Source organism: Schistocerca piceifrons, chromosome 11 (genome assembly GCF_021461385.2).
Source record: "Schistocerca piceifrons isolate TAMUIC-IGC-003096 chromosome 11, iqSchPice1.1, whole genome shotgun sequence".
Lineage (NCBI taxonomy): Eukaryota > Metazoa > Arthropoda > Insecta > Orthoptera > Acrididae > Schistocerca > Schistocerca piceifrons.
Window position 1 is genome coordinate 135,399,759 of NC_060148.1, and position 7,550 is coordinate 135,407,308.

Genomic DNA, 7,550 nt, shown 5'->3' on the forward strand with positions numbered 1-7,550 from the left:
CTACAAATATGATTGGAGCATGAATATAACAGCAAACTTAACGAGTTTAAACTGTGCCGACCACCTCACATTAACAATGCAGCGCCTTGCCAAATGCCGACAAAGCGAGATAAGACTTTTCTCGTGTTGTAATATGCGGGATATTTGACGGAATGTGGCAGCTGCAACCGTGTAGGGGGGTGAACGAGATTTCTGTACGCGGTCCACAGAAGTCAACAGCAGGCGCAAGCCGCGAACTCTGAACACCGCAGCAAAGTGTGTGGAACACCGTGCGTCGGCGGTCACACATCGAACCGCGCCGTCTGCATTTCTCACAACTATTAAAAGCAGAAGGTTGCGGCCGGCGCCTTCAGATTTGCGTCACGATGCACCGACCGGTTGAGGATAGACATTTCGTCCCCACACTCATATTCAGCAACGAAGCAACCTTGCATTTATCTGAAAATGTTTATCTCCGCCATGTGAGAGTGTGGCGTACTGAGGATCGTCGTAGTTCCTTCACAGAATAAAAACGGCCCATTCAAGCTTTGTCTGTGACACTGTGCAGAAAACATTAACCATCTGCGAATCTGGTTCATGCGCCGCAATTTCATGAGAATTTTCAGTAGCCCACACTCACATTGCGGAGATTAAGTTTTTCAGATAAATTCTAGGTTGCTTCGTCGCTGAAGATCAGCATGGAGGTTCAGCATGGAGGTTCATCCTCCAGTGATCCCTCCATTGTGGCGCGAATCTGAAGGCGCCGGCCGAAACCTTCCGGGATGCAGACGGTACGGTTCGAAGTGTTACAGCCGACGCACGGTCTTCCACACACCTTGTTGCGGTATTAAGAGTTCGCGGCTTGTCGCTGCTCTTGACTTCTTTGAACAAAAATCTCGCTCACACTACTTCACGGCCGCAGCTGCCGTATTTGGTCAAACATCCCGTACTTTCCAACACACGAAAACTCTCTCGCTTTGTCGGCATTTTCGCAAGGCGCTGCATTGTTAATATGAGGTGGTCGGCACAGTCTAAACTCGCTGAGGCGAAAAATATATTCGGAAAATGTAGAATTCTGGAAACCAGTGAATGATTTATTGGTAGCCCTGTATTTCGCCTCCTGTGTCGTCTTTCGTTGCTGTGACGGTATGGTCACTGAGCGACTCAAGGTTAGGTTAGTGGTGTTTAACGTCCCGTCGACAACGAGGTCATTAGAGACGGAGCGCAAGCTCGGGTTAGGGAAGGATGGGGAAGGAAATCGGCCGTGCCCTTTGAAAGGAACCATCCCGGCATTTGCCTGAAACGATTTAGGGAAATCACGGAAAACCTAAATCAGGATGGCCGGAGACGGGATTGAACCGTCGTCCTCCCGAATGCGAGTCCAGTGTGCTAACCACTGCGCCACCTCGCCTGAGCGACTCAACTCATGATTTCGATCCCATTGTTGTTTTCATGTGACGCCAAAAGTTGTCTTAATTATTAGTCGGAAAGGTTGACAATGTTGTATTTACAAATTCTTTTAATAATATAGATAATATTTGCACACAAAACCTGCCTCCAAGGATTTTCCTGATAATGTTAAGAATCAAAGCAGTTCTGTTCATCTCCAATTAATCACCGCAGCGCCTAATATTTCATTCACAAAATGTACTAGCACTTCTGTACTAACTAATCACATACTGCCAAAACTATGTAGTGACTTCAATGCTACTACCTATACTGCGTACATTACCATCTGCCATCTTGCCGTAAGCAATCAATGATGGCGTACGTAAATGGTGTGTATATGCCTACTTGCATCCGACTTTTATTACTCCTTTCCAGTACACTATTCAGTAAGTACGAACATGCAAACCAACGCAATTTCACACCTGACTGACGAATTCATAGACCAAGACAAAGGTATCGTTAACAGGAAGTGTGTGTTTGAATTCCGTAATTAAATCTAGAACTTCTTTCTGTCCAGCCTCAAGACTGAAAAATTAATACGCCAATGGCTTTATTCTTCCTGCAAAACAATGATGAGATATTTATATAACATAGTGTTTTCTAACAGGTATGGTGAGCTATTAGTGCTGCTATTCATTAACTTGTAATTCACGTCTTACTGACAATTTACTTATAGAATCGAGTGGCTCCTTTCCTTACCTGAAATACCGATTACAAGATACAAAGTGCCAGAGTAACTGACCTAACGTTCTTTAAAGGGCAGATGGACCTGTACTGTATCACTGGCTTGTACCTATAATGCACATCATTTTCGTTACCACTCACGAATGATCCTGCTTCCTGTTTATTTTTCTTTTAAGGCATACTGATTCTGTAGCTGATTTCACTGTTGCCTTTCATCTAGTAACGTAGTGCCCGAACACAAAGCTCCGATGTCATTTGCATGGGAAAATTTAGTCGATAATTTCACTTCTCCAGACAAAAACCGTTCGTGAAGGTTTGATATTTTGCACAGAAACGAATATTCTTTTAAATGGCGGTTAACGCGAGTACTGATCAGCTTTGAAAGCCACCTAACAACTTGTTTTCGAAAATCGGCAACCGGCAATGGTTTTGTGTAAATAAACTTTGCATATCATATTCGTGGTTGACTGCTCTAATTAAGTTATATTCTTTATAATTTTACTACAGCCTAGTTTCTCAAGCTGTTTGTTTTTTAGAATGCAGCGGTAGATAGCAGGCACTATATAGTGTGTCTCAAATCAACATGAGTATTATTCAAAAGGCCATTAGTAATTGATACGCGTTACCACTGCATTGGGAAGCACGTTTCCTCATAACATTAGCAGTAAAAAGTTCAACTCGATTATCCATTATATCATTCAGAAGACGCACTACATGATACCGATAACTCTCGTCATAAGTATGCACGATAATATTCTTCAGATCCATTTGTTCCTTTTTAGGCCACTCGGCCAATGGGTTAACTAAAATTTGAGAGTACACGAAAAACTAGAACTTAATAGTGCGACGCAGCAAAACGGAGCAAACGAAACAAAACCGTGGACGGGACAGCACGGTCTGTATTCGCCTGGGACGTGTTGACTGCCCGCGCCCACGTGTCAACAGGCGTACGAGGCTGGCTGCACCGATGCCTCTTTGTGCAGAGGCTGCGTCCTTCTTGTGCACACGCAAATTTACACAGGTGTAAACGTACGTTTACACTAGCTACGAACTGTGCGCTTACTCTAGGTACGAACTGTGCCCAATACTGAAAAACACTGAACCTGCCGTTACAACTGTATTTCGATCCATGACGTCATCAAAACGGACATAAAACACTCGTTGAAATCTAACGTGCATAAAATATCTGACACAGCAATAATTATCGTTACTGTAACACTCCATTTCTTTGGCTCCGCTAACTGACAACCGTACTGTAACCTGTCAACCCAGCCTAGACCTCGGGCTATGCAACACATCACTTTTCCACCACAACCTATTTTAGAAAACATACGTAATATAGCAGCCATGTAAACATCACCGCGTTCTGTTGTATCCGTAAGTATATATGACGTCACACAGCACATCATTACGCCACGGGGCAATGTCGAAGCCCCCTATCGGTAGCTGCGACCTGCTCCAGTTTAGACAGTCGCCTGTACTGGGAAGACGGGTATTTGCAGAACCTAAGGAGTGTTGATGCTTCAAAAAGGTGAAACAAGACGGAAGTCAGACAACTGCAAACTTTTTTTAACTGGCTAACTACTAAATGGTTTATGACCAAATGGGCCACAAATGCGATAGCGAAATTTTCGCGAATCGCTTTTTTATTCAGCAGAGCCATAGAAGTACCTGGTGCTCGTAAGTAAAATGCAGCCACTCACCGAGGTCCATTGTGGTCTGTAATTACCGTATGGCATCGAAATTTGGCAGTTATGCTAATGCGTTAATGCGAAACCAGTTTGCGCCGGAGGAAATCAGTTCCGATTTTAGATACCAGGTGCGAATCTGTCGCTGTGCAACGTCTCGCCGAAGTCTTCGGTTCTCATACTGAACAAATTGTGCAGCTGGCGGTTAATAACAAGATCTACATTCTGACTTTCTCACTTGTTTGACCCTTCCTGCCCACGTTCCGTTGACAATCCATTACATATGGAAACATTTCTATACGTCTTTCTTCCGTTGATAGAGCCATTTGGTGGCCAAAATCGGAAATAATTCCTTTCCAGTGTAAATCGGTTCCGCAAGGGGGCTTTAGTATACCACGTTTCGCTGCCATACAATAGTTAGTCCACACTGGACGCCTGTGAGTGGCTCAACTTCAGATTATGAGCTCCCAGTGGTACAGCACCGTTACTGCCAGCCCAAGTATCGTGTGAGACACCACACTGTCAAATATTCTGCTGGTGGACAGAACACGTGAAGAATTAAAAGCACCCAGAAACATTGTACACATTCGTAAGTCACCAGCGATCATAATCTGTTTTTATGGGCAATCGATGTGTGCCTCAGAGAGCGAATTCCGCACATTCTCGATTAAATGGCGGCCTTTCTCTGAAACTGTTTTGGCTCCGGCCACTCTTCATCCGTCAACGTCACATTTCCCGACAATTCAGCCAACTGATCTCGCTACCCACGAGACGTTTTGGACAGGTCTTCATTACGGTGCTCCAATTGTGTTGCATATTTTGTGATAGCCGAGTATAAAAACGGAAACCACCCCCCCCCCCCCCCCACACACACACACACACACTACAGTGTCACGAAAGTGAGAGCCATTTGGAGCTCAGATTTCGGGTTACGCACTATTCATAAAATTCGTGGAACTTTTATTTAATCATCCTGTCCCTCACGTGTGAAGACAGTCACTTTTATGTGACATCACGCGTCCTGTGCTGCGATTGGATGCGGGGAGCAAACTGGACAGTTTGTGTGCTGATCTACCTGCTTGAGAAATTAAAGTTAGCAATCTCATAGTTTTGGTACTCAAATTTGCGTTTTATGACCATATGTAGTCTAAATGATACACGACATTTCAGAACTCTTCAAGATTTTCAGTACTTTATCATGCTAAAATGTCGGTAAATCTGACGTCAGTGGCTACCGATAATTCCCAAACAGTGACTTACCATCAGTAAAGGGTGAGGCTTCTGTAGCAGTATTTGCCTAAACGAAATAACATTTGCTATAGGTCTCAGTCAAATATAATTAGCAAATGACGCCACAAATGTAATTCCGACGTGATTGAGTGCTCTAATAACAAATCTACGTCGATTCTCGCAAATATTGCACTGGAAATGGCACAAATTAAATCTAGACCTGCCGTCGTTATAGGCCGCATATAAAAATTTACACTGCACTTTAATTGTGTCATTTGAACGTCGGATAAAGAAGTTGGCCAGTGACAGTCAATCACCATCATTCATTCTTTGGTCACGTAAGATACGACTAATGCGCAAGCATGATTGCGACAACGTTTCTGCACAACAAACCGCAGAGAACACGACGCGTCTCAAAGACCTCTCATGCGTTGCTTTGTCTCTTATCCGGCAAATAATAACACGTGACAGACAGACAAAGCATTGCAGAGTTGGGTTCAAATGGCTCTGAGCACTATGGGATTTAACTTCTGTGGTCATCAGTCCCCTAGAACTTAGAACTACTTAAACCTAGCTAACCTAACGACACCACACACATCCATGCCCGAGGGAGGGATTCGAACCTGCAACCGCAGCGGTCGCGCGGTTCCAGACTGTAGCGCCTAGAACCGCTCGGCCACTCCGGCCAGCGCCGCAGACTTGTATAGAGCAAAAAAATTGTGGTGTGTGATCGCTTCTCTTTGATCAGCAAATCACAAACGAAACGTGACGTCACAGAACGATAAAAAAGAATAAGGAAGTTTTAACTCATGAAACGCAAACATTACGATAAATTTTGAATAATTCGCCAACAAGCAACCAAATCTTCGCCTCAGTCTGACGTAGGTTGGGGAAAGCAACAGATCGCTCGTGCATCACAACCTAAATTCCAGAAAATTGTAAAAATACTGAAATAAACACAAGTGCTGCGTTTCATCGTCAGAAACATGTCGGCATGACGCCACGAGTTGTGATTCGCGAGTGGAGTTATAAAATAAATAAAATAAAATAAAATAAAATATTAATTATTTTATCTGTATGATGGTGATTGGTTGTAATTAATATTTGCTTATCTGGAACGTGGACGATTAATTATTCGGTATCAGACGCTTGACAATGGCTTTCTCGTAAAGGCAATGTTACTCGTAGTTGACCGTGAAATAAAACTGAATAATCGGACCTCGTAATTAAATCGTTTCCAAAGACTGCTGCGGTAGGTGCGGACTCATAATCTAAATCTCAATATTACAATAATTTGCCACCCATGCCAATACGTCGTACAGAGGTGATTGTCTACTAAACATAAAAAAGTTACACAGTTAGTTAAATCAGATATATTCAATGAATAAGCCTACAGTTCATAATCCTACTTACTTTTATAAATATAAATTCTTTACAGAATCGAGTGCCTAGTCTGGTTGCAACTCGCAGTATTCTTCTATAACATGAAATATGGCGGTGTGCCAGACAATAGAATAAAATACGTGCTTCTCGCACCACTTCTACCAGAGCTCTCCCTTTCTTAATCAAACATAAGAGTGACGTAATTGTGCTTTTGTTTTATCAGCGACACAGCGCTGCAGTTGTGTGCCATAGGCTTTATTTATTTGTCACTGATTATTTATTGAATTAGTATTTCGCGTTTCCGCGGAAACTCACGCTCGGCATGCAAATGTGCCTTTATATTGCCCCCTGAATTGCGAGGCGAAAGGACACACCTGCAGGCGAGCAATTCACCTAAAGGCACAAGTAAATCTAAGTTATCTACAACTATTTACATGACTTACATTACACATTATACACATTATACACAAAATTTGAATGACGCGGGTGCGCCGTAAAAGTTCTTATGTTGGCATATAGAGTGCGCATGCGCAGAAGCGTCTGTGTGACTCCGGCACTGCAGTTCATATTGTTCGTGTGCGCGCGCCCTTCAGTCGTTGCACAAAGAAAACACTCAACCAAGACCACATATGAAGACCACATTCTATGACAGGTAACTTAGTTTTAAATTTACAATATTCGCGAGTGGAGTGCAGGATTCGGGATGCCTACGCACTAAACAACTTCGGACGTCTGATTACTTTGCAGATGAGTTAACGCCTGTAATATCTGACGTTAAGCTTGTAAGCGAGAAAAAGTGTAGAAACGCTTTGAAATTATTCTTAACGTGTGTTCGAAGTCGCCAAGTGCTCAAATACTGGGTGAATAACGTTCGCGTACTTCAGCGCCGTACGTTACGTTACCTCGCGACACGCCTTAAGTTTACAACTGTGATACTTTTCTTATTGTGTGAAAGCCCTAACGGCAGGTTATACCTTAGAATGAGTACCTTACAACATTTTAGATGTTCAAATTCGGCCAAATTAAGCGAAATATTGAGAAATAAACTTCTGTCAGCCCTGCAGGCCGCAACAGAGGCAACCTGCAGTCACTCTCGACTGTCGGTCCAGAATTACAGACAACCACGGCTGCTGGAAT

General features: G+C 43.2%; 1 non-coding gene across 1 annotated transcript; it reads right to left on the reverse strand.

The window, feature by feature from the left end:
* Window positions 1-1,317: 1,317 nt before the first annotated feature.
* Trnaa-cgc lies at window positions 1,318-1,390 on the reverse strand. Its single transcript has one exon. It is a non-coding gene; the product is annotated as a tRNA-Ala (tRNA).
* Between the last annotated feature and the right edge of the window lie 6,160 nt (window positions 1,391-7,550).